The 27412-nt window shown below is 33.1% G+C and overlaps 1 long non-coding RNA gene across 2 annotated transcripts in view; it reads left to right on the top strand.

Annotated features, from left to right (window-relative positions):
* The first annotated feature begins 854 nt into the window (after positions 1-854).
* The window catches only part of LOC145663818 (uncharacterized), a 69464-nt gene continuing 42906 nt past the window's right edge, over positions 855-27412 (top strand). Inside the window, exons 1-3 of one of the 2 annotated variants that reach the window (XR_014127277.1) lie at positions 855-1143; positions 4539-4789; positions 11660-13249. This is a non-coding gene — a long non-coding RNA (uncharacterized LOC145663818). Of the gene's footprint in view, positions 1144-4538; positions 4790-11659; positions 13250-27412 lie in introns of those variants that run through there. The other variant, XR_014127276.1, reaches the window with a different exon arrangement.

Raw genomic sequence — 27412 nt, 5'->3', positions numbered from 1 at the left:
TGCTGCAATGTTATAGCTATACACACAAAGGTTTGGGATTTAGTCGCTGAGCAACAGCCAGTTTGCACGCCATCTCTCACAACAACTGTAACCTGCAATTTTTTTTTCATAACGGGACTCGGATAATCGTGAGTCTACTGTAAGATTTTATTATTATTATTATTATTATTATTATTATTATTATTATTATTATTATTATTATTATTATTATTATTATTATAACAGGCCCATAAACCCCTTCTGTAAAGAGGCTAGAGATCCTCGATATAAATAATTGATATAATATATTTGTATCGTGTAAAGTCCATACAGAATATATTTAAAAGAATTTACATTCTATTCAAGAATTCCAAAAATGCTTTGAAGACTCTCTTTCGTGTGTTTTTCTTTTGTTTTTTAGAGTGTGACGTGCATTTTATAAATTTCAAGGGTTCAGACATTCGTTGTGTTGCCCTAAGTATTTCCACGTTTGTAACCACGGACAAATGATGACAGTAACAAGCAGAAAGAGACAGGGGGAAATAAATACGGTTATTTAAAACGAAAAGGGAATAAAAAAAAAGAAAAAAAACTTTTGAAAACTTCAAATAGAGTGGGCGGGGGACAATGTGACAACTATAGGAAAGGCAGATAGAAATATTAATGAAAATAATAATAATAAAAAACGAAACACTAGTGTTTTGAAAAAGTGTACAAAGGACAGGAGGAAAGGAAGACAGAGAGAAATGATAGGAAGCGAAAGTTGAAGAAGATGAATTGTGGCTGTGTGCGTGTTAAGGCAGGGACCATGCACAGCGGGAATGCCTCTCTTTCGATATATCTTTTCTTGGGATGTCTTCTACTTGCTTTCAAAACTATTTTTTCTTTTATTATTTAATTTTTCTTTCTGTGTGATAGGTGAAGTGGTTAGTATTGCGGGTGGAGCGGTGCGCTTGGAATGTTCATTTATTTCTCAGTTTAATATTTATTGGTGGAAGGTGGTGTTGTAGCTTGTTCTTGGTCTAGCATATTCAAGAAACAGTAACTCGGTTGCATCTTCTCAGATCAGTTTCTTTAAAAGTTGTTTCTCGTTATTTCAAAAAGTTTTCTCTTCAACAAAAGAATCTTCGAACGGACGCGCTACACTGAGCTAATGTATTCAAGGTCCTTGATTCGAATCCCGACTTTATGTTGTAATGAGTTCTGTGGTGATGGTTTTTCTTTAAGTGTGACCACTAAATTCAAGTGTGCAAATATATTAAGTGTAGTGTCTAACTTAGATTTTAGTGTTGTTGCATTTGTGCTTCAATTATTTCGATAGAGTATTTCGTCTGGTGCTTCTTAGTGATACAGTGATCTTGCTTCACTTCGTTAAAAAAAAATCATAAATAAAACATGGCCGTCTATTACATTGGGATTATAATCAGCAGTCTTGTGGTGGGCAACATCGTGCTCGTGGGATTTTTCGGGGTGCTCCCGCTTCCTCTACCTTTGTCATTCCACCAATTCACTTGCTTTAATGATTGTCTTCCTTGCTCTGACGGGTATAATCGTAGGATGTTAAACTCAAAGATTTCATTTCATTATCATTTTTGAATCATCGCATTTTTTTAAAATTCAACGTACTGTATGGTGTTACATAGGGCCTTGATATTGATTTTCAGTGGGAGGGTCTTGAAATTTGATTCGAATTCCACTTTAAACTGTAGGTTCACGTTTCATATAGCCTTGCTGCTGAAAAGGGTCGGTAAATTTCAACAATCAAAGTGTTGTACTGCCATCAGGACTTGAAACTGGCCGAAAACGAGTCCTCTAAGTAATTAATAATACATTATTTGATACAAGTGTAGGGACCATGGTGGTTGTGTGTGAGAGGTAGTGGGAGGGGTCCCTGGGTCGAGTTCAGGCCATCTAAGTTTGTGATGGAAAACATCAGATCTATGGGTTACTTCAGGATTCTCTCATTTTCTCCTACATTCTCATTTCATAAATTATATCATAATAATTAACTCTCATTGATAATCCTGGTCTTTTAGCCCAAAGGATATAAACGTGAGACATTATTCATTATTTTCGTAATTTATTTTAGTTTCATTTGGTCACAAAACTATACTAAATTTTGCAACAAATTGAATTTTCATATTGTATTTTCTAATACGTTTGTATGGTTATCAGCAATTTATTTTGTTATAAGTCCTGACTAACGGTCTGATTTGAGTATTTTTTTTTTAAACTAAAGAATGATGAGTTCTTTTTAAGTATTATCAATCTATCCTTCAATTGGAACACTTATTCCAAATCTTTTTAAAATAAAATAAAATAAATGAGTGTAAAGAGGACTATTGAATTTTGTTAGCGACTGTACTGTTGAACAGTGATGTATACTACTTTTATTAGCTATACACTCAACTATTATAAAAAAAAAAAAAAGTAGCGCCTACCCAGCATTACATCCCTGACTTAAAGCAAACAAATGTTGAATTATAAATATATTAGGTGGGCACACGTCGTATACTCTCCGTTACATTTATCCCATTAATACAATTGCCAAGATAATGACCTCGAAATTATTGGAAGGACTATGTAACTCACAGAAGGCGACTTTCCTTCAGAAATTTAATTTGATTTTGAGTTTAGCATTCCTTTCAGCAGCGAGACTACATGAGATATGAACCTACAACTTGACGTGGGGTCCGAACCAGATGAACTTCCGCTGGGAATCGAACCCGGGTCTCCCACGAAAAGCCTGCATATTTGAAATGAAATTCCTTATTGTTGTCGGCACCAGTAATTGTTATTAATCGTGGATTGATTGAACAGATCTTTCAGTTAATGACATGTGTGTATTTTTCTGTACCATGAGATAGTTAAAAAAAAAAACTCTCATTCAACCTCATGGGAGCCGTACCAGTTTTTTTAGTGAACCACCATCTAGTTTTGCAATATATTTCATTTGGTTTATCATGTTACAATTTACGAATAATGAAACAAAACCAGTTATCAAAGGTGCGAATTAATAACGAGTTTAATAACTAGAACATTTTAGAGAAAAGCAGTACCTTGAAATTAATTTATTTTCATTTGTAACAATCAGATTATTAAAACAGAATATTTACTTTTTTTAAAAATGTATTTACTATATTAGAACATTGTACGGGCAAAAGAAATGATCAACTATACTGCCATTTATGAAGCCGGAAACTTCAAAACATCAATTTGAACAATATATGGTCAATGCAAATATTCGAATAACATATTTTTACACAATTAAAAAATCAATATATTACATGGATTATAAACGAAAATTAGCAATTTATTATACGTCTAACACATATACGAAAAAAAATAATGATTTCATTTTTATAATAATCAATACATCACCAAAAAACAGCTTGTGAACTCCCCTTGTATTAATATTCAATGATAAAGGACAATTCGAAAACAGTTATATAAATAAAATTATAGTTTATAAGTATTAAAAATACGTGCTAAAATGTTTAAGATTTTAATTTCTTTAATATTAGCTAAATCACTTAATTAAAGAAAAAGGTTTGTAGTGGACAAACACCATGTGCGTGGGTTTTATCGGGGTTCTCCCGTTTCCTCCCACTTTATGTATTCCACCATTTCATTCATTTCTCATCATCACCGTCTCCTTTAACCTAGCCGGCATAAGAATGGGACCTAAAACTTAAAGATTTCATTTCATTTTTTTAAAGAAAAAAGGATACGTCCTTATCGGGCTTAGTTTACTTGTTGGAGCAATAATATTTGAACAGTACTATACAATAAGGAAAAGCGCCCCCGATTACTTTTTGCAAGTAATAGTTTTATGACGGATGTCCGATGCCCGTCAAAGAAAAACTGGATATCCGATATCCGATGAAAACTGGAATATGCTGCTGTGATCTAGAACCCATCACAACAGTAATACCGACATCAACTGGAAAAAGCCCACTCTAAATTTATCAAATACTTGGCACACAAGAGAACTGGAATCTATCCACTTTATGAAAATTATCTAACACTAATAGACAACTTCTGTATTCCCTCACTTGTACAAAGACGAAATGTGATGGATCTGATTTTTCTTCATAAAATAGTACAAAACGAGTTTAATTGTACGGATCTCATAGCAACACTAAATTTTCATGTCCCATCACTTAAAATTTGTGCTGATAACTATGGTCTGTTGTATTGCAAAAAAGCAAGGACCAACGTATTATTGAAACCACCAATATGGAGAATATGCTCGTCTTATAACAAAATACGTATTGAACACAAAGAAATTGACATCTGTAACATGAACTCTATGTTTAAGAAAACTTTGTAAATTTATTATGTAATACACCAACACAATAATTGGGCTTATGCCTGTTGAGTTGATGATAAATAAATAAAATTCTAGAATAAAAACTACCTATTTTGTGTTACTATTTTACAATTGGAAAAATTATTCTTTTTTTTTTTTAAAAAAAAAAAAAAGAAAAGTAATGACACTGACTTAATTTGTTGGATTGAAACCAAGCTATTTAATTTTGTTTAATGTATTATTTCAGCTATAAATAGATAAACACGTATGCGTTCATTTGTGTGGTGTATTGGCTATGTAACATCACTGGCCGTTGTAGGTAAACGCCACACCGCTCTGGCTAACAAAAGAGAATGACTCCCTGAAGCTAAAGCCAATTTTGTGCGGGGATAGCGCTCGGTTGTTTCGCCGGCTCGAGTGCCAGAGGGTTCCCGGCTTTTTTCAACTAACCGAGCTCAAATGGTCTTTAAGTGCATTCAATTTTCCTATTATCTACAGGTGAGTTGGCTTGAGTTTTTCTCTTTCCTATATATGTATTTTTTTTAAAATTTATTACAGAGTTCATTAAATCAGAGTCGCGTGTTGCTTTTTATATAGTTTTTGCGTAATTTGGTAGTCGGGAAATCGAGGTGCTTATTTACTTTTATAAAAACGGAATTATAGGTTATTTGGGGAAATTGGTTTAAGTACCTGAAAATTGCACGAAAGGGTCAAAGGATAATGTAATACCCAAAAGGCATACGTAATATTCTTTTTACCTCGTTAGTTTTTTTTATTTTACTCGGTGATTTCACGATAATTTAACAGTCTCCCTTTTTTTACCTGTTAAATTCGCTTGCAAAGTTTTCTTTTTAAGCGCAAAATGCACAGGAAATAGGCTAATCTCTTTTACAGAATTAGTATTTAGTGTTCGATAGGTGTAAAATTGAGGATTTTAAAATTTACTTTTTATGTACTTTAATGATCTGACAACATACGTGACTCACTCATAATTTTGTCGCGTAGTGTTATTCCTTTAAATAGTTTAAATTATATTAAATTAAAGTGCAAGGAATAAAGTTTTATATTCTAATAAGCAACGATTAATTCTACTTCTGATTATTGTTTTAACACGAATCATTATCATTTCACTATCAATCGTTCTAGTTTCGTTGTATTGTAATTTACTTTTCACATTATGAAATTTTATTTGGCCATAACCCATTGTAATTTTACGTAATTTCTTTTACAGTGTACTTTGTTCAGTAATTTCCCACAATTTTGTTTCACGTGGCGTGTCCAATTAACATTATATAAATGTATATATAATTTTATTATTCCTATTATTATCACAGCTATACAACAGCATACAGTGTAAACCTAAAATAATTTTCATTTTCATAGAGTAATAGTAGTTTTTTTAAGGCTACCAGACGTCCCGATTTAGAACGGACAGTCCTTTCTTTTTCAAACCCTGTCCCGACTTTTTTCAGACTTCACTTATGGGACGCAAGAATGTCCCGAATTTTTAAACGTTCATTAAAACACGTTAAGAGGCCTAATCACTCCGAAATTAAAATATCGCTAATTTTACAGTAATTATGTGATATCTTAAAATAGATGAAAGATAATTGAAATGTGGAACAAGAGCGCGCTAGACAATATTATCTTGCATGAGATACCGTTATCACGAGTCACCTAGTAGCTTTCCGTTTGTAGTCATTTATAAACGAGAAAATAAATGCCGAAATCGAAATGGCTGGAAATCGAAAGTAGATAATTAAGTCATGATAACGGTATCTCACATTGTCTAGCAAGCTCTTGCTCCACTTTTCGATTATCTTTGATTTACTTGAAGATATCACATAATTACTGTAAAATTAGTGGTATTTTAATTTAGCTGTAATGGGGCCTCTTAAGTGCTCTTCGTATAGAAAATATAGTAAATTATGAAAGAACCCTTTATAGTTATTTTCCCCTAAACTTTCGTTTTTAAAGCTTCTCAGAACAAAATGAAACAAAAAACTTTCTTGCAACACTAGCAATTTTTTTTGTTATAAAAGTCATTGTATGCATGTACACAAACACCGAACTGTGTACTGCTTTGAAGTATCCTTTGAAGGAATAGAGACCAATATAGATTTATTTACTTATGGATTGAACGAAGATAGGTGTAGAAAATTTAGATTTTGAGCTCACTAAGCGATTTTCAAAAAGTCCCGATTTCATGCTGTGAAAATATGATTGCTTCATTTTTTTCTTGTCTTCAATCTTTTTTCGTTTCTGCTTTCCTTTTTTGTGAATATTCTATATTTTGTGAAACACAATTTTATGTCCGGAATCCATATGCTATATAAATCTCTATTTTCTGTGTTTATGAACAACAATTTAAATAGCGCGCAAAATATTCAGCCGTGTATATTCAGAATGCAAAACAGTAAACAAAAGTGAAAACAATTAACCAATGAAAATTACGTTTAAGCGACAATATAACTACATTCCTTTGAATAATATCTTTACTTTTGTGTTGTGTTCGTTTACTTATTTTTTGTTTTTTCTATTTTTTCAGTTTTGCCATGTGTTTTGTTTATCATTTATCTTTAATTATATGCTCTACTTAATAATAAATTAACAATTCCGATTTGAGCTTATCAAACAAACAATAATAATAATAAAAAAACTTTTCCGAGACTTGGGGACTTCTAGAACCAGTACTAAACCAGGTTTCGGCTACTATAATTATAAGACTTGTAAATTTTGAAATAATAATAACTTTCGAACAAATTAATTTTAAATTACACCAATAATTTTATTTCTTTGAAAGAGAGGTCGCTCTAAATTTTATCTTCAGTCTAGGGAACAAATTTATGATTAGCAAATTTTGGCAAAATTATATTTAGTAATGAACAGAATGCTGAGTGATTGTTATACATAAAAAAGTAAGAAACATAATTTTCTAAATGTTGGTTTTAAATTTAATCTAAAACATTATGTTTCCTGCTTGGGTTATTTGATGATTCTTGCACGCAAGTTTCATACAAATTTTGTGCTGAAAAAATGTTTAGCAGTATATTTAAACCTGGTATCTTCCTTTTAAACGTTCATAAATTTCTTTTTGTTCCAATATGACTCATAAGTGGTAGAGAACAAATTTGACCGCATCTTTTGTACTTTTTCATTAACATTTTTGTTTAATTTAATTTTATATTTCTACGAAATTTAGTGACTTTATCACAGTAATAAACGCCCTTAACACATTGATAGTGCACGGATTGTGATATTTTTATATTTTCGGTTTTATCTCTTAGCAGTACATACGACATAGGCCAAATCAGTGGTATTCAACCTGAGGCCAGTGTTCGTAAGTTTCTTTAAGAAAATTTCCCTCGACTGAAACAAAATTTTTCCTTTTCTTATTAAATTTTCTCTAACTTTTTGAGTGTCCAATTTCTATGACAGAACTTGTGTAATAAAATTAATTTAGTTATATTAAAGGAAATGTCAACCACATTCATTCTAACAATGTCAACGGCACTTATTTTTTTGTTTCTATTTTTCCTTCATATTTTAAAATAAAAAAAAATACACACAAATACATCCATCCACGAATGGGTGCATATTATGCTACTTTCAACATACACACTCTATTGTTATGATATTGGTTTCTGTCTGAAGAACAAAGAAAAAATTAAGTATTTATGTTTGTCAATCAGACAGAGCGAGAATATCCCAGGATTTTCACATTTTATGGAAAAATTCCCTTCATCTCATTTTGCTAAGTTTCCCTACGAAATTTCCCTACATTTGGGAATTTTCTCTCAAACTACGAACAGGGCCTGGGGTACGGGATGACTTCTTGAGTGTACTTAAAATTTTAAAATATAATGATAATAAATTTATAGCATGATTCTGCTATTTACATCAAAATCGCATTATTGTACTAAAAATCAATACAGTCTATATTTTTCTGATATAGTTACTTACAATTTGGGATGTAATGGGGAGTACCAACCTAATATTTTTATCGTCCAGCGTATACTAACATCACATTTGCTGAAAAACGAGTTTATATGGGAGGTGGGTATAAGCTATATAGCTGAGAACAATGAAGCGTATACCCATCAAAAAGTCTAGCACTACATCAGTAACGGTACCTTAGTTTTGAATGGGAAATTATCGCTAGGGGTACGCGAGAGAAAGATTGAATACCACTGGACTTGCTGATAGTAATTTCGTTTTAATACGAATCTGCCATTGCATTAATATCAAAATCTTCTTCTTAGTCTTTCGCACAGTTGGTTGGGATACTTTTCTAATTCTAATGAATATTTCTAATAAATTTTCATATTTTAATTTGAGATTGCAACGTGACATCAATAGAACAATGAAACGATAAAAGAAGAGAAAACAAACAGTAATATTAATAATTTTCAGGATGGATCAAGTTTGACTCCCAGGTGCTATTTAACATCTTAATATTTAGAATAGCTTCTGAATTTTAAATATGGCAGAAATCTTCGCGTAAAAAACCGCCAGTTACTAATCTTTCAGCCTGTGTGGATGATTGTTACCAGTGGCGTACACAGAGAAAAATCCGTTCTCCCGACAGCGGTATGTTGTACAAATATACGGTATCCTCTTACTTACTATAGAAATGAGTACGGAGCATACGTTATCCGCTGTATATCACATACATATACTTATGTTACCTTCGTCAGTTATATGTTATATACGTCCATTTGTATATGAGATTCTGACCGCCTAGATTGTTTCATACAGAAAGTACGTATAGATGGAACACTTATACAGAAAGTATTATAAAACATGCGTTTTGAGTTATACGTCTACTGTACGTTGTCCAAAAACTACAGGAATTACGCATGTAACCTATATTTTTAAGTACGCCATCTACAATTTTTTCTCAGTGTATGTACAATTTTGTTTTGGGAGTTTTTGCTAACTTTATTTCTGAAAATGTGGAAATTCTCCAAGATATTTTAGTTACTTTAAAATAGTAAATAAAATTGCGGGGGGGACCTTAAGCCCGCAAGTCCCCCTTAAATTGATTGTTACTATATGCTGTAATTATACCAGATGGCAAGATCACAGGTTGGAATACACATCAACTAAAGATTTGTTTCTGTATGAAATTTGTAATTCAACTGTATGGCTAAAGATAAGACTAGCAGAAACTGTATGTTTCGAATCGAAGACAGAAAGAAAAAAAGACTAAAATATTATCCGAATATAAGTGATACAGCCTTTTAAAGTAACTTATTTTATATTGGTTATAATTACTGAACACAGTGGCGGATCTAGAAAGTAAAAATTGGGGGAGGGGCAATAAGTATATAATTTGTTTACTATTTTTTATGGGCCCTGCAGAAGCTGCCAAGTTAGCTCTCTCCCGTTGGCTAGGTTGGACGTTGAGACATTGTGGACCTCAAGTATTGTTTTCCACATTGCATAACAGAAAAAAACTGCAACTGAAACTATACCTAATATTTCAAAAATTTTGCGATAAAGAATAAACTTACTTTAAACTTTCAAAAATACATAAATAATAGTTTCAATTACTTTCGCCACTCAAAAGATTGGAGTACTTAGGCCCCCCCCCCGGCCCAGGCTACATCCGCCACTGAACGAACGTTAGTTATTTTGTCAATTATATTTTTATCAATTATTAATCATAGTTTAATTACTGTTTACTATTATAATAATTAACATTGTTTCAGAAAGCATAAAATATTCCAACAGATGGCAGCAGAAACGGAACAACAGAGCAAAAGCAAACAAAAGTAATATAGGAGATTACTTTTGTAGATTAATAATTAATAAAAGTAGATTAATAAAAGTAGACTCGTAGATTAATAAAAGTAGACATAAAATATTAACAAAATATTCAAAAAATATTTTATGTAAAAAAGTTCGTTAAGTACTATTTTCGATTTCAAGACGATTATGATTTTTCAGGTAAGGCCTGGTAATTTATTTGCGATAATTTTGTTGTTGACATGTAACGGGACAACACAAACACGGATACGTAAAATCCCATGAAAGAAATGTTCAATTCTATTAATTATATTTGAATCACTACATTTTTAGATATATAGAGTTTATATTGTCTATCTATTTTATTCATAATTAATCTAAAATAATTCTAACGCAGTAAGTATATGAATATTTGTATTTTGTAATATATAAATATAATTAGCTGAAGTTTTAAATGAAAGAAACTTAAAATTATGCAAATCGGCATTCACCTTATATTTAAAACATAATTTAGATGCAAAATTGAATAAATAATTTAATTTAAAAAATATCTATTACAAAACTTTGATGAAAGGGAAGGGTCATACATACGGAAGGGGGCAAACCCCGACAAAAAGTCTGGGGCTCTTAGAAAGATTATCGTTTTTTAAGTTTTGTTCACTCAATTGTGATTTTTAAAATTTGAAATTCATAACAACATTTAAGCAATCATAATTTTTCATGAGATTAAATTAAATTCAATTGTAAAAATTTGGATTTAGCCATTTTCAAAACACCCTTTGGTGACAAGATAGTATTGTGTTCGGTGATTCAAAACGTTTGAAGCCCATTTCCCAAGTTTGGCCTATTCGTTTTTTTTAGAGGGGTAATTCGACAATTTAGATACGTTAAAGACTCTATAAAATGAAGAGAAATCAGAATACACTGTTGAAAACGATAAAAAAATTAAACATTTTTCTTTTTACATAGATATTTATATATTTATGTTAATGTGGAAAGGATGATGAAGAACCGTTTAATTGATGATTTTAGACCGATTTTGTGTTTTTGTATTTGAAAATCGCTTACTTCGTTGAAATAAAATGAATTGTAACAATGGTTAGATAATATTGCAATTTAACAAAACCAGAGGCGGATCTAGCACGGGATCGGGGGTCATAGGCTCCCCCAGTTTTTTGTGTGACAAAAACAAGTGAAACTATTTTTTTAAAAAAATATTTTTGAAAGTTTATAGTAAATTCATGATACACCTATCATTATCTAACTTCTGTCTGCCACCCCCCCCCCAGTTCTTATCTTCTAGATCCTCCACTGAACAAAATAATACGTAAATAATTTTGATTTTTAAAGAAAAGTACAATTCTTGTAAAATCATAAATTAAAGATATCGTAACAGCCGCTTCTCTAGATATCTGTTGATCACTGAATTTATATTTTAGTTGTTTTCAAAGTAACGTGACCAGATTCTTTTTTTTTAAATACAAATTTGATTTTATCTTAGTTATTTCTGTTTTAATTATTTTTATGTCATTTTTATTTCTGGTTATTTCTTGATGTATTTTACCAAATTTTTCTGTTCTTTTATGTATTAAGTTTTTCCATATTTATTTCTTTCAGTCAGAAGCTATTGGAATAAAATGAATAATATAAGCAAGAAAACATTTCGCAGTGGGAGACATAATTTTAGAGGCGCCTAAGTGGGGTATGGTCAAAAACAGTTTGGAAACCACTGGTTTATTCCTTTGATAATACAGAAATTTAGTGAATTTGAATGTTACTTCGTTATTTTCATCAAAATGGAGTTGGTAACAGTGAGGACGCATGAGTCTATGGGTGGCCGTGAAAAGAAGCAAGATGACTTACCTTTTTTACTAGGGACTGACCCAATCCCAGGTCTGTGAATTTGTGGTGGAGAATATCATGTGTTTTCTGTGGGTTTTCTCGTTTCCTTCACTTTCTCATTCCACCAATTCTCTTTCACAATCTTTTACTGTAGCCTAAATGCGTCATGTGGAACGTTAAGTGTTTTAAGGGACTTTATCGTAAAAATGAAGGTTCACTTTGTAGACTGCACAATTTCAATTCTCAGACTCGGAGTCTCGATATGGGTGCACTCAAAAGCAACTAGCAGCTTAGGCAATCTATAGAGTCCACCAGAAAAATGTTTACACTCTTTGCCATGCTGTATGAGGATAGTCATTGAAAATTGTTCTGAAATTTAGGCATGTTGTAGTATGGTTTTTCGCCCAACAGATGTCGGTACTGTCAAGCAGGACTTGCTGTAGGCGTTCTTCCCGATCTTCCTTTGTGAATATCACAAATCGTTCCATGTGCCTCAAACTTGTCAACAATGCGTTTGATTGTTGAGCGGGTTGGTGGTTCAGTACCAAACTCCCCTCTCCATTGACGCTGGACTTCGATGGCATTCCCTAACAATTCAAAACGTGCGTACGCTGCTCGAACGTCAAGCGTGCTCCTGCCATTTTCTTATCTCACTAACCCTGCTGACAGTACCGACATCTGTTGAGCGAAAAGTGTACTACAACATAATTTTAACTGAAAACAACTGATTATTCCGACATCTGTTGGGCTAAAAACCATACTACAACATACTTAAATTTCAGAACAAATTGTCAATGCCAGTATCCTGATACAGGATGACAGAGTGTAACATAACATCAACTGATACTTTTTCGCAGCGTTGCTTTTCATTAATATTATTGTTTTATTATTTCCTGTTCCAATAAAAATAATACAATATACAACAACAACAACAACAACAACAAGAACAACAACAACTACTACTACTACTACTACTACTACTACTACTACTAATAACAATAATAATAATAATTTCGCACAAAATCATTTTATATGTCACGAAGAGTACAAATAAACTGGTTCCATTGATACGGTGGTGGTACATATATTAGAAGGACGCCATACCAATCTGCCGGAGAGGGGTATTATTTCATTTATAGATATTTCTATAGACGTCTCATATTTTTTTTTTTTTGTATACCCGCATATGGTGTTAACTATAAGACATGATTTTGTAAATAAAGATACTTCAAACGAAATATAAATTATTTATTTTTACTTAATATTATATGCGATTCCAAAGATGCGCTAATTATTTTATGTATTACTACAGAAATATAGTGCAAATATTTCAGGGAACCTTGTTTATTTCATTCCTGTTATTAACTAGATCAGGGACGTACGCTGGAATTTATTTCGGGAGGGGTCTAAAGCGTTTCCGGGGGGGTTCAAATACAATTTGAGGCTAAATTATATGAAAATTTTTAAAATTATCTCTAAAAGTAGACTACATTTACAAAGAAGTCAGGATTTCGGGGGGGGGGGGAGTTCGGACCCCCAGAACCCATCCCCTGCGTACGCCCTGAACTAGATCTCCTTTTATACTTAGAATTACTAGTATTTGTATGGGAATGGAGGGAGTGTGTCGGGAATTCTACCGATTGACCGGTGCTCCAGTTCACTCCCTCAATAAGATATAGAGCAAAACCTTCTTAACGATTCAACACACACACACACACACACACACACACATATATATATATATATATATATATATATATATATATATATATATATATATATATATATATATATATATATATATATATATTATAAAAACGAATAAATGTTGATTGCTGAGTAAGGAAAGAAGTTAGTTTTAAGTTAATGGGACATATAGGATATTACCTAGGTAATATGGGTAATTAATAAATTTAATATTAAACTAAAAACGCTAATTATGATGTTTTAAAAAGTGCATTGTTATGATTATACAGAACGTAATTTGTGTTTTCACTTCATTTAAATTCCATAAAAAATAGACAAATCTTTCAAATAATAAAATACAAGCAGAAAAAGCCGGGAAAGTTTCAAAAAAGCAGTGTTCAGTGGTAAATGTGTTTACTATAGAAAAAAAACCTTCAATCGAATGTCATTCAGTGGATATATTATTATTATTATTATTATTATTATTATTATTATTATTATTATTATTATTATTATTATTATTATTATTATTATTATTATTATTTTCAAATCTGTCTTCAACATTGGGAGGCGGGCATATTTGAGACTTATTCTGGGGGACATCAATTTCATCTCACTCGGACACAAATCATCACATGGGGCCACGGTGGCTCAGTGGTAGAGCGTTCGCCTCTGGTGCTTGGGGTCCCGGGTTCGATCCCAGCCCCCGCCAAGTGAACTTTGTGGTGGACAAACACCGTGTGCGTGGGTTTTCTCGGGGTGCTCCCGTTTCCTCCCACTTTCTTCATTCCACCATTTCATTCATCACTCATCATCACCGTCTCCGTCTCCTAACCGGCATAACCATGGGACGTAAAACTCAAAGGTATCATATATAACAAATCATCACATTTCTCCCAAAAACACATTTCAAATCGGATTATTGGGGAGTGACCAGTCCTTCCAGTTCAAAGATTGGGGGCGACATTTCCCCCTCATCTCCCGGGATTTGCGGCAGTGATTTTACTTATAATACATTATTTAAATTATTAAATTACTCCATGATTTCTTGTTAAATATTATCTTGATTAAGTGTGTAGCCCGATAGATGGTAACATTTATGCCAATTCAGAATTAATAAAATATTTTCACATTGTTCATTGTAACATTACTTTTATCAAATTTCCAAATAAAGATAATTTGTTTATTCGCAGCAATAAGCTAAATCCCATGAAAATAGGATGAATAAGGCAAAATTAATTTTTAATACTGCATTTTACATAGCCATATATGTAAGTGCAATACAATAAAGACATTAAAATTTCATACCATGATTGGGATATAAGTTTCACTATATAATGTTTCACCTGACAATATTTGAAGTAGATAAATAAAAAAAATCGTCTCTATAATTATTCTTCCTCCTTTCTTAATTTTTTCTTCCCCCCTTCGAACTAAGTATTACACCATCCCATAGTCCAGCTTCAACTAGTCCTATTTCTTCCTATTATGCTACCACAATCCGTACTCTCGAGCGGCTAGCTAGCCCCGGCCAGCAAAAAAATTAATAAATAAATAAAGACGGGCAGGGTCTTTATCTTTGAAATATGAAAGTGAATTTTATTATGACATTAAAATTTGGACAATAGATATAGATTGTCTAAGGATTAATTGTTAAAGAGAGAAGTACTTTGTATGTGCGTCTCTGTTAAGTGTATGCGGTCATAGGGTTAGGAGAAAACGAGCAGTACTTAAAAGTTTATTTTTTGCCTGTGTATAAACAAATAAATAAACAATCTAAATCTTAATTTTGTCAACGAAAGATTGCTTGATTACTTAACTATGTCAATAGTAATGTAGAATCTTGTTCAATAAATCTTGACCATACATTTTACTTTAAAAGCTCATATTCTAGCAACCGTACGTAGGAAATCCTAATGCTTCGGCTTTAAATAAAATTCTCAGTTGACCACGGAAGATCCAAGTTTACTTGATTGAATTCTACAGGGCTTTTCTAAGACACATGGGTGCAGAGGCGGATCTAAAAGGTAAAATTGGGGGGGGGGGAGTCAAAACCCAGACTATAATAGGTATATCATGAGTTTACTATAAATTTTCAAAAATATATAAATAATAGTTTAAATTATTTTTGTCGTTCAAAAAATTGGGGCATAGGCCTCCCCGGCCCCGAGTTATATCCTTTAGTGGATGGGTGGTCACTTTTTTTTAAAAACAAGACTGTACATTATTGAAAGTCTAAATTCTGTTATTAATATTTAAAGAAAAAATCTCAAAACACGAGACATACATGGATATACTTCCTCCATCTGAACAAAATGATGTAGTTAGATGTAAAATCTTATGTGTAGTTTTAGAGAACGTCAAAAAAAAAAAAAATCTATTTTTTGTAAACTTAAAAATTTATCCTTCATAATAACTACGCCGTATATTAGAATGGAACTGATACTTAAGTATACACTAATTAAGCTATTATAAGCTATTACAATGTTTAAACTCTTTACTTATTAAATTGTTTAAATATTATTTTATAGTCTGTGTATGTTAGAGATTCTCAACTATACTCTGCAATATACAATTCACTTTAGTTTTCTTTATTTATTGTCTTTTTTGCATTAATTTGAATCTACAAGGATCACATCATCACACCAGAAAATAAAATAAAATAAAATTATAATTTAATGTCCCACGCTTACGCCTGTATAGTAAGGACGACGATGATGAACGAAAGTTAATTACAAAATAATTAGTAGAATGAGAATATCCTATTAGGAAACAGAAGAGCCCCGAGAAGCCCCACTGACACAATATTGTCTACCACAAATTCACTTGACTTGGAGACAGAAGAAAAGGCCCACATGCGGTCCGCGCACTATAGTTCGAGAAACTCTCCTGTACTGATTTCTTCCTCTTCGTCGTCGCGGATGGATTATCATTTTTTAGTTTTCCACCCGAAAATTATGGCGTAATCATTTTTCTGTCCTATAACCAAACACCTGGAAAATAATCCACATTTGTAAATTTGATTCCGCCTTTCTAGATATTGTGTGGCTCCTTTTCAAATTTTTCATATTGTTTCTTATGTTAAAGGTATTTACAAGAATCCAAAGAAGTAATGGGGAGTATAGGTAAATCCCTTATCGCCTTCTTTTCTACAACTACCAGATTATATTTTGCTATCTAATAAATGAAAATTCAAGCCCAGGGAGGATTGGCGTCATGAAAATAATATTGGTACACACATGCAGAGGACACCATACCAATTGGTTGAAGAAAAAGGTATGTCATTTACAGATGTCTGTTGCTATAGTCTCTATTATGTGTAGAGAGAACGTTGGCTCAGTGGTAGAGCGTTTACCTCTAGTGCTCGTAGCCCCTGGTTCAATACCTGATCAAGGAAGTGTGGTGAACAACATCGTGTCCATGGGTATTCTCGGGTACTCCAGTTTCCTCCGAAATTTTCATTCCATCAATTTTTCCATCATCACTAGTTTCTGTTATGTGTATATTAACCACATATGATTTTAACTATAATATCAAGCCTAAATTTGAAATAATGACCCTTCAAACAAAAGTGCTGTTTTAATTTGAGTTTCATTACGGAAATTAGACTCAGTGTTCAGGCAATGCAACTGTAAGTTTAGGTAAGCCTACCTTACATGCGTCTTGAGATTTTTTTTGAGAGTGTGTATTATTCCGCAAAAATAATATAACTATTTCAGGAAAACTTATTCATTTTATTTTCGTTAGTAGTAATTTTTTTGTTTTTGTTTTGGAGGAGCACCATAAAAAAAGAGAGCGCAGCGAGAATCTGTCCGGTTACACAGTGGATCAGTCCATCCCTGTCCACGGCCCACAGTTTGAGAAACAATGTACTACAAAAATTACAAACATTCATTATACCTTATAAAATGTAACAAATATGACAAAGCACATTTATTTCCTTTACAATCCTTAGCGTCTCATCGTCATAGTTACCAAGTCACATGACTAAGAATTATTATTTTTTTTTTGAATGCCATTCGCTTGAGTCCTGTAATTAGTTAATTCCTGACATATTTGTTGGTCGTTCACATGTTTTCCCCAATATACTCACTCTCACATATTTCTGCGTTACATCTAAAGAATGTCAAGGGCAGATGTTCACACGTATTTAAAGCGTGTTCAATGTTCTCTACTTAACATTATTGCGACCACAATTATTATAATGATTACGAATAAATTAATTCGTTCTTTATTTTTATACAAAGAAAACTGACATGCTTTCATTTAAACAAAAATATTTTTAAAAATTACTATATTTTTATACGCAGTTGAACAAAGATGACTAATTTCTAATAATGTCGTATCGAGGAATTTTTTTTGGCGACGTCCATACACAATAGAAAAATAATTTCGTACTTTTTTATGATTTAAACAAAAAAAGTTGACAAAGCTGCATCCTAAACAATACCTGTGCTATTTTTCCTCCATTTTGTGCCCGATTCTTAATTCAGCAACGGCTTCTTTGATTTTTAATATTACACATATTTAACTACAAATTACTAACGGGTTTCCCAAATAACCAAATAAAAACAATTTAAAATTAAAAGTAGAAAAAAAAATTAAAATTTAAAATAACCAAATAAAACCAATTTAAATTTAAAACAATCAAACTGTAAATTTAAAAATAACCAAATAAATACAACCAAATAAAACAATGGAAATTTAAAAATAACCAAATAAATACAATTTAAATTTAGAAATAAACCAAATAAAACAAAATGAATTAAAAATTAACCAAAATAAAACAATTTAATTTTAAAAAAAGAATAAAATAAAACAATGTAAATTAAAAATAACCAAATAAAACAATGCAATTTTTTAAAAAAAGAAACAAATATAGACAATTTTAATTTAAAAATAACCAAATAAGAACAATGCAAATTTAAAAATAACCAAATAAAACAATTCAAATTTACAACACCAAATAAAATAATGTAAATTTAAAAATAACCAAATAAAACAATTTAAATTTAAAATAAACCAAGTAAAAACAACAAATGACATGTTTAGATGGAAAATATTGTTTGAGTATTGGCTTGCAACATGTCGATATTATCTACAATTGACGAACGAGGCCTAGTGGTCCAGTGCTTTGTCCCTGCTGGTATAGTCGGTAGCACGTGTGCCTTTATTATATGAGGTGCCGGTTTCGATTCCCGGTGAGGAGCCTTTGGAATTTTAACTGCTTTTCATATTTCTGTGTATTTGTTTCTATCGACTCCGCTAGTCCTGAACAGTTGAAAAGGAGAAAATAAAACTCGGAAACTTTTAAATAAAAAGTGGTAGAGCGTTCACCTGTAGTGCGAGGGAACACTATTCGATTCCAGGCTATAAATGTGTTGAACAACTTCTTGTTCGTATGTTTACTTGGGGTTCTTTCGTTTCCTCCCACATTCTCATTCCATTAATTCCTTTCATATTCATTCACTTTCATTGGCTATCGATATCCTTTACCCAACAGCCATGGCCGCCCGCAGCGGGGCAAAAGGGTCAATTTGCAATGCTCTGGGTTTTTGAAAAAGGTTGGGTTGTTTGAAATACCCATCAAATACCATGTTAGATTTGTTTACTCACCCACTACAGAATTGAATATTTTTACTGTAGTTAAAGTAATTAAGTATTATGTGGGTCAAAGTGTGTATATTCACCAGTTTGCTTGTGTCCCCTGCCCCCTCCCCCCCCCCGACTTCGGAAAGTCCTACGGGCTTTTCAGTTCAACAGAATCGATAGCTTGGGAGGTTAAACAGAAAATTTAATTTGTTTTAATCTTTAAGCTGGCGCCATGTTTCTTTCAAGCCCATTAACTTATATGGAGATGTATTCTTTTATTTATTCTGCAAAAACGAATACGGATTTTTTAACAGTTTAATTTTGCTAAATTTCGTTTGCAAATATTTCTCAATATCCGTTGCTTCTGCTCTATCCTTCTGCCACTGCATTGACTTAACTACGATATTTTACTACGAGATAAGCATTGCCCCTTAGCTCTGACGATTGAAGGAACTTTACCATCTACACCAAAGATATTCTGGAGGTGGCATAGGATGAATTTACGCTTTCTTAAATTTTAATATTATTTAAATTACGAATAATTTATAAATATTAAAATGATATTCCATAGGATTTGATTTCCAGAAAGTAAGAGGTGTTGAAATAGATGTGAAGAATAACTCAGCATAATCAAACTAATAAAATTTCCTTTCATTTCAGAGAAAGGATAAAGAAGAATTTCCCACATAATTCAATTGGCTGACAATTGATGACGTTGATATTAAAAGACCTCACTCAAATTGTCCTATCACGCACAACTACACAGATTCTGTTATTACAACATCTTTGAAGCCATCAGATTTAGAAGCTTACATTTTACTTAAATTCTTCGAATTTTGCGAAATTCTATTATCCTTCTTAGGATTTCCACTTTTTGAATTAAATTTTAGACTTTCACTCAAACAGCTGCTGGTTCCTTACTATTTATTGTAGGATCATGGTTCATACCTCTTTTTTTTTTTCAGAATAGAGTATCCTCTCCAACTGCACCACTCGCTTGTAGGGATGCTCACGAGACGAGTCGAGACAATTTTTCTCGCAAAATTCGAGTCGAGACAAAGCTCTTCCAATAGAGAAATATACATTTTTCGAGTCGAGACATCGCTTTTACACCACATTTTCGAGACGAGACAGCCTCAAATCTTGTCTCGTGCGCATCCCTACTCGCTTGTCCGTATTATAACCAGAAACGGGAATATCGGGGAAAACCGGGAGTTTTATCGAAATTTTTTTTTTCAAAATTTTTGCGCCCCTCTGACCCGAGCGTGGGTTCACGTAGGGATCTGAAACTCTCTTGAAAAATATGTAGTTAAGTACACAATGCTTGTGCATAATTTCAGTCTTGTATCTTGAAAACAAAGGGCGGAAAAACTTTTTGGAAGTCTAAACGAGGTCCATTTTTTAATATATATATATATATTACCCCCTAAACATTTATACATACACATATATTATTACATACATTATACATACATTACATACATTTACCCCATATATATACACCCTAAAAATTTGTGTCATTAATATTTGGCCTAACGTCATGGTTCAAACGCCATTTTCTTCAGTATTACGCCCCCTTTCCAGCGGTAGGCCTACCACTCACATGTCCGTATCATATACCTGAACTGGGAAATCATTAAGGTGTATATGTGCGTTTTCAACTGCGCTTGAGGATCTATCTTTTGGTCTTTTCTCTGAGAAAAAAAAAGTATTGTGAGCCTCGCTGCTCATGTATCAATTTTTGTGCCCGTACGTCTAGCGATAGAAAACAAATACGTAACAATTAGGAGAAACCATCAAACTTTCCCTTAGATATTTACTGTAGGCTTGGACATAACGCTTTGTGTGCAATAATAAGTATTTACGCTCATTACATTACTTTATTAACTACAGTAAATATACTGTATTGTGTGGGTAAGTAAATTTATGTTTCGGTTAGGTCTGGCATTTCGAAGAACAACACTATTCGAAAACCCAGTGGAGAGGAATTTCCCCTTTGTTCCCCCCTGTGAGTGGGCATATATACGGAGAATTATTTATACATAGATGCAAATGTCCCATAATAAAAAAATCCCTAATGTTAGGAGCAAGGGGATAATATACAGCTGTTAAAACAGCACAATGTCGTTGATTGGCTGAATTAGGTCTTAGCGTCCTGTTCAGCAACAAGGCTAAAGGAAATGTGAAACTTTTGCTTAACGTGGGATCTGAACCACATGAACTCCCACCGGGTACCGAATCCGGGCGTCCCGCCTCAAAGATATGTACGCTAACCTTACTCTATACCTATGAGGGACCTCTTCAGTATAATGTTATTAATGCGCTTAAAGGTATGAGTTTTTGTACACGTGGGATTCAATATGGGTTTCGTAGAGGAAGGGGCGAGTTGCGTGGAGGAGCCACATCGTGCTAGTTCATGATTGTATCCCCAGATAGTTATTTTTACTGTTCTCTGGACAACTAATTAGTACGTGTCTCTTCGATGGTTAGGTACCGGGTACGATTCTCCGTGCCAGAGAGAATTTTTGTTTTTAATTCAATATTTTGACGGAACATAAGAAACTTTTTTTTTTTTTAAATATTGAACAATTTATCTCTGGAAAAGTAGAAAGTAACAAAACCAAAACCGGTGAAAGATCATATCCACTAAACTTTCAGAACCGGGATATCTTCGAGTGCGGAATACAACTCAGAGTTACCGGGGGTTAAGGGGTGTCCTCCCAGAAAAAATATGTACGGCGTCCTCCCAATTCCTAAAGAATTACAATGGGCAAAGATAGGCAGGAAGACGGCGTGACGTTGTGACGCTACCGACTGTACACCTACACTTTCAGATCAACTTTTACCCGTGGGTGTCTGTAAACATTCTATTAAAAGTGTTGGAAAAGGTTTAACAAACACTGCTTTAATGTATTTGATCAAAGCCCTTCGTATTCCGATAAAAATGAAACAATAATTATTGGTAGTAAATGGTGTAATTGTAATTTTAACATGGAAAGATTGCTTTAACAAGGATAATGCTTTTTGTCAATGTTTTATTACACTAATTCATTACGTTGATTTAAATATCGCTTCCTTATGTAATTCTTTAGAACTTGGTTACATAACTAATAAAAAAATAATTTGTTATAACGTATAGTAAAATTAATTATCCGAGCCTTTCCTGACTACATAAATAGATAGCACTTACATTAAATTCAATACATTGTTTTTTTTTTAAATATATAAATCTATGTATGCAGAATTACTTTGTTTGATTAAATAAAAACGTTAGATTTGACGAACAAAAAAAAATAAAATAAATTTGCAAATGCTTTTGATATTATCATACAATAGTTCACCTGTCTTCATACGCCACTACTCGTTAAGTGAACACGCATTGTTGAACTGTCATAAATATTGTTACACGTGTGGTCTAAGTATTTGTGTGTAATATCATATTACAATCAGCTAACAGCTGAATGCAATTTATATGCAGCGAATGTGCACCCAAATTTCAAGTTCTAACAAATGCAGACAATGTATTTCGCAGGTGGGGTAACGACTATTGTGTTGATTAAATAATTTTATTTGAAGACAACAGCCAGAAAATTTATATCTGGAAGTTTCTCATTGCTCGTTTTTTCTTTGCGAAAAATTTAAACAAAAAAAGAATTTATGATCCTTTTCTCTTGACATATTTTTGCATTTACAGTAGTAGTAACAAATTTTTTATGTTATTTTTTGAGTTTAATTAATTGTATTATTTAGTTAAGGGCTGTTTTAAAAAGAAGATTATGAAATGAAATGATCTGCACAGTTTCATCAACATCATCATAATGTGCCATGAATGACTGGACACTTGTGACCAGGGGTGTTCACAAAAAAGTTTATGATACAAAATTTTAGAGAGGACGAAAAATGAGTCATTTAAAGTAATCGATAAGAGGGTTCTAAAAGTAACAGGCTCTATCGGCCCAGAATTTTTAACCCTTTGCGACCAGTGATATCCATGGCGATGTCATGAAAACGTATTCCTTATTAGGGGTCGTATTAATCCTGGAGATGATGAAATTTGTTAGTGGATGCAAAGCAAGACTTAGTTCTAATATTTCTCAATAGGTGACAGCACCTTACTGACAGAAAAAGACAGTAGATGGCAGGCCTAAGGGAACATTCAATTACAATAAACGTGTGTTTGTTTAGACAATAAACAATTAGCAACTTCGAGATCTATTTCTAGAGCGGACTTTTGTCTTTCATCTCCGCTCAGTGTTGCCAATCTGAAACATCATAAAACCCCTTCAGAACATTAGGATGTCCCTTTTTCAGTCCAAATGTTCCACAATGCAAATAATTGTTTTTATCAGTAATGTAAATCATCTCCTCACAATAACTATGCCGTATATAACGGTCTTTTAACAGTAAATGAAAACATGGTATTACAGCACGCACATAGGACAATGACACCTGGAATGCAAGGGGTTAATAAACGTTTTAATTCGTCGTGCTTCGAGAAGAGAACCGAAACATTTCGACGTATGGGTTTTGTTCTCAAAACCGAAAACCATAAATTGATTTGCTTTCAGTAGTGGACTGAAATACATTTTGACAGCATCATTTGCAAACAGTTAAAGATCGTTACAAGTTGCAAAGGATGTTGAACAACTATGAAATGTTAACTTACAGCTGTTCTGTTATAAAACCATTTTCCTTTCTCTGTAATTTCGTTTTAACTTCGACATTGTTTCCTATTTCAGATCCAGAAACTTTTTTTTTCTGAAAATCGGTTTCAGTACCTAGTTTTTTTTGTTTTATTTCTCGTATGTCAAGACATAGAAGTTTGCCACGAATGTTTTCATCTCCTTTCAGTAGAGATGTCCCTTCACTAACAGAAATTTAGCTGCCATGTTTTAACTGAATCTAAATTCCATTATTGCATTTTAGTTACTTTAAGATAATGGATATAAATCTCTTATCTCCTATACCTCATATGTTTACTTCGACCTAATGAATCTAAACCCACTATTCGATTTTACTCGTATATTAAGTTTGCATATTTTCCACTACATAAAATTAAAGAACCTACTTAGCAGGCCCATATCCACTGGGGGCATGTCCGACCCCCTAAAATTTTCACGGTAGACTTGCAAGTGAACTATAAAATGGTTGGATCGGGTTTCCCAACTTCTACCTTCCCCCTACATTTTTGGGCTGGCTGCGTGCCTGCCACGTAGGTATACACCTCTTTGCAGTGAAGAGACATTAAATTCGAAAAACTGAAACCAGAACAAGAGGTACGCGGAGTGTGGATTGGAAACCGCGAGATTTGCTATGAATATTTTTCTTTTCTTCTAATGAGCAAACCAAGTTTAATTGTAGAGTGGTGTGAGCAATAGTTTCCAGAATTGTAGATAATTTGCCTGGGAACATGGAAAGGAAGTGTAAAAGATAAATGTGGAAAGAAAAAGAAGAAGAAGCGGCGGCAACAGTAGATTAGAGAAAGTATCATGCTATGTGTTTATCGTTTACATACGCCTTTTTATTGTAATTTCTTTTTTGATAAAATCATAATTCATGCGGACTAAATTTAAAAAAAAATATATATATATAGTCGAAAAGAAAATTATGTAGGAACGTTAATTTTACTTATATGAACTTTTTTTTTAAATCTGTTCTATCTTGGTTTGGGTAAATTATTTTTAAAAACGTGTAACATGAAAGTGGACATGTTGACTATATCGCTTGACCTGCCCAGGAAAGGAATGTTTTCTGATAGGCTGACTACATATCGAACTTCCACTCTGTCATTCAAATGTTCAGGAATATTTTTTTCTCCTTTTTTCATAAATATGGAAAATGCTCACGTGCTGTGTGCTGTAGTACAAAGATTGCGAATTTCGTGATTACTAAAGTAAGATGAGATTTTGAATTTCAAGATATTTTCACGTTCTACATATCCACGCATCGGGTCAATTACATAGTCAGCTTCCTCTGTTGGTATAAGAGTAGTTATTTTAGGTTTAATGTTGAGATGTTCCCATACCACTGGCATGTCAAAGTGCTTTCGTGCATATGTTCTGTTCCAGGCAGTTGAATTCAAACACTTTTGGGATCTGTTGGAAGTATTTTCAAGACTTGAATGTAATCTCTCCATTAATTCGAGATACATTCAAGTTACAACACCTTCATTTTTTTCTGAGGACTGGTAACAAATAGAAACATGCTGTTTGTTTTAAAATACGCAAACACTCATTGTCAATGCGCAACAGAGATGACAACACCGCACGGTACACAGAACTCTAGCGACAGCGGCGAACGTGATGGCTGTTTTTGAGACTTACGATACTCGTAAAATGGCGACGTTTTCATTACAAGAACAGCGTGTAAACATTTTTTTTTTTTTTTGCTTGGTGTGACACCACTTGAAATTCATCGCCAGTTGTGTGAGACATATGATAATGGTGTCATGGATGTGTTTAATGTGCGTTGGTGGGTGCGACATTTCAAAGAATGCAGAACCTCGTGTGACAATAATCCAAGAGAATCTCGGCCTCGCACAAGCCAGTCTAAAGACATAATTGAACGAGTGGAGAAAAGTTGTCTTGGAGGATCGCCGAATGTGTGTAGAACACATCGCCTCCAAAGTTAGCATTTCCCCATGAGATCTGTGTACACTGTCGTCAGACTAGCTTGTGCGAGGCCGAGTTTGTGTTGGTTTGTTGTCGCACGACATTCTGCTTTCCTTGAACTGTCGCATCCACAAACGCACATTAGACACATCCATGATACCATCATCACGTGTCTCACTCAACCGGCAATGAATTTCAAGCGGCGTGACACCACGCAAATGGAGAATAGGACAAGAATCGTTAAGCATCAAAAACAGTCAACACTCTCACCGCTGCCGCTAGAGTTTTGTTTGCCGTACGGTGTTGCCATCTTTTGTCACACAGTGACAACAGGTGCTCACGTATTTCAAAAGAAACAGCACATTTCTATCTGTTACGTCATTAGGAAGAAAATTGGTGATGTTAGAACTTGAATGCACCTCGAATATCTCATCTTTGGATATCATAGTTACATAAAAATTAAAATGTAAATGTTAATTATAATTTTTGGCTGTATCTCGTTAACCATAGTATAACCTGTTGTTTTGTAAATGTCATAACAAAAAGCTTGAATGAAGCTTCAGCGTCTGTTTCAGCTCAATGGATAGTGTAGTTATCATATACTATTAATTTTTAAGTTTACAACAAGCAGTTTGTTCTGCATTTTCTCGAAAACAACACATGACAATTTACAATCATACATATCATTTTGCTCATAACAGAGGGTACAGTCACGAACATTAATAAATGGAGGCTGAAGCCATTGTTTCTTACGGCTCCAACCTCCATTTATTAATGTTCGTGACTGTACATCTTATGTTTGGACACATATTTTTATTCTTAGTTTCTGAGAAGCACGATAGCATAATGATAAAGCGGCATATCTCCAATGTCCCTCGTTCAATTCCCGGCCAAGTAAGTTTGTATTGGACAACATCGTGTCTGGGTTTTCTCAGGATACTCCCACATTCTCATTCCACCATTTTTCCTTCATCATTCATTTGCCTTAATCATCTCCTTTAGCTTAGAAAGGCATAAACGTGGGACGTAAAACCAAAAGATTTTCTTCTTTGTTTCTTTTTTCTTTCTACGTTGTAGCTAATAAATGTAGAACTACTAAAATTTCTTTTCAGAAATAAACTATAAATTTATTTGGCAATAACGGAGTTTTTCGTAGCGTAGAACAGTGGTTCTCAACTGATGTGTCACGACACACTGCTGTGTCACGCAGTCTCCTAAAGTGTGTCACGAAATTTTAGAATTTAAAAACTATGAAGAATTTAATAATACGGTAATTAGTTAAAATCAATTTTGAGACAGGCTGTACCAGTCAATACCTTCAGCTGTAGCAATAATGTTCAGTGCTATATAGAGTCATTATAAGAACTAATTGGTTTCACTATAATAATAATAATAATAATAATAATAATAATAATAATAATAATAATAATAATAATAATAATAATAATAATAATAATAATAATAATAATAATAATAATAATAATAGCAAAAGATTATGTCGCGGTCTCCTGAACGTTGAGTGAAGTGTGCCGTCGGTCAAAAAAGGTTGAGAACCACCAGCTAGTTTCTCCAGAAGCAAGAACTCGCCTTACCAACCAAACCAAAACGCTCCCCGACTACACTTGATAATAACATCACA

The sequence above is a fragment of the Thermobia domestica genome, chromosome 11 (assembly GCF_964235325.1).
Source record: "Thermobia domestica chromosome 11, izTheDome1.hap1.1, whole genome shotgun sequence".
Classification (NCBI taxonomy): Eukaryota; Metazoa; Arthropoda; class Insecta; order Zygentoma; family Lepismatidae; genus Thermobia; species Thermobia domestica.
Note: the sequence above shows the minus strand (reverse complement) of the source record. Positions and strands in the feature narration are given on the sequence as shown.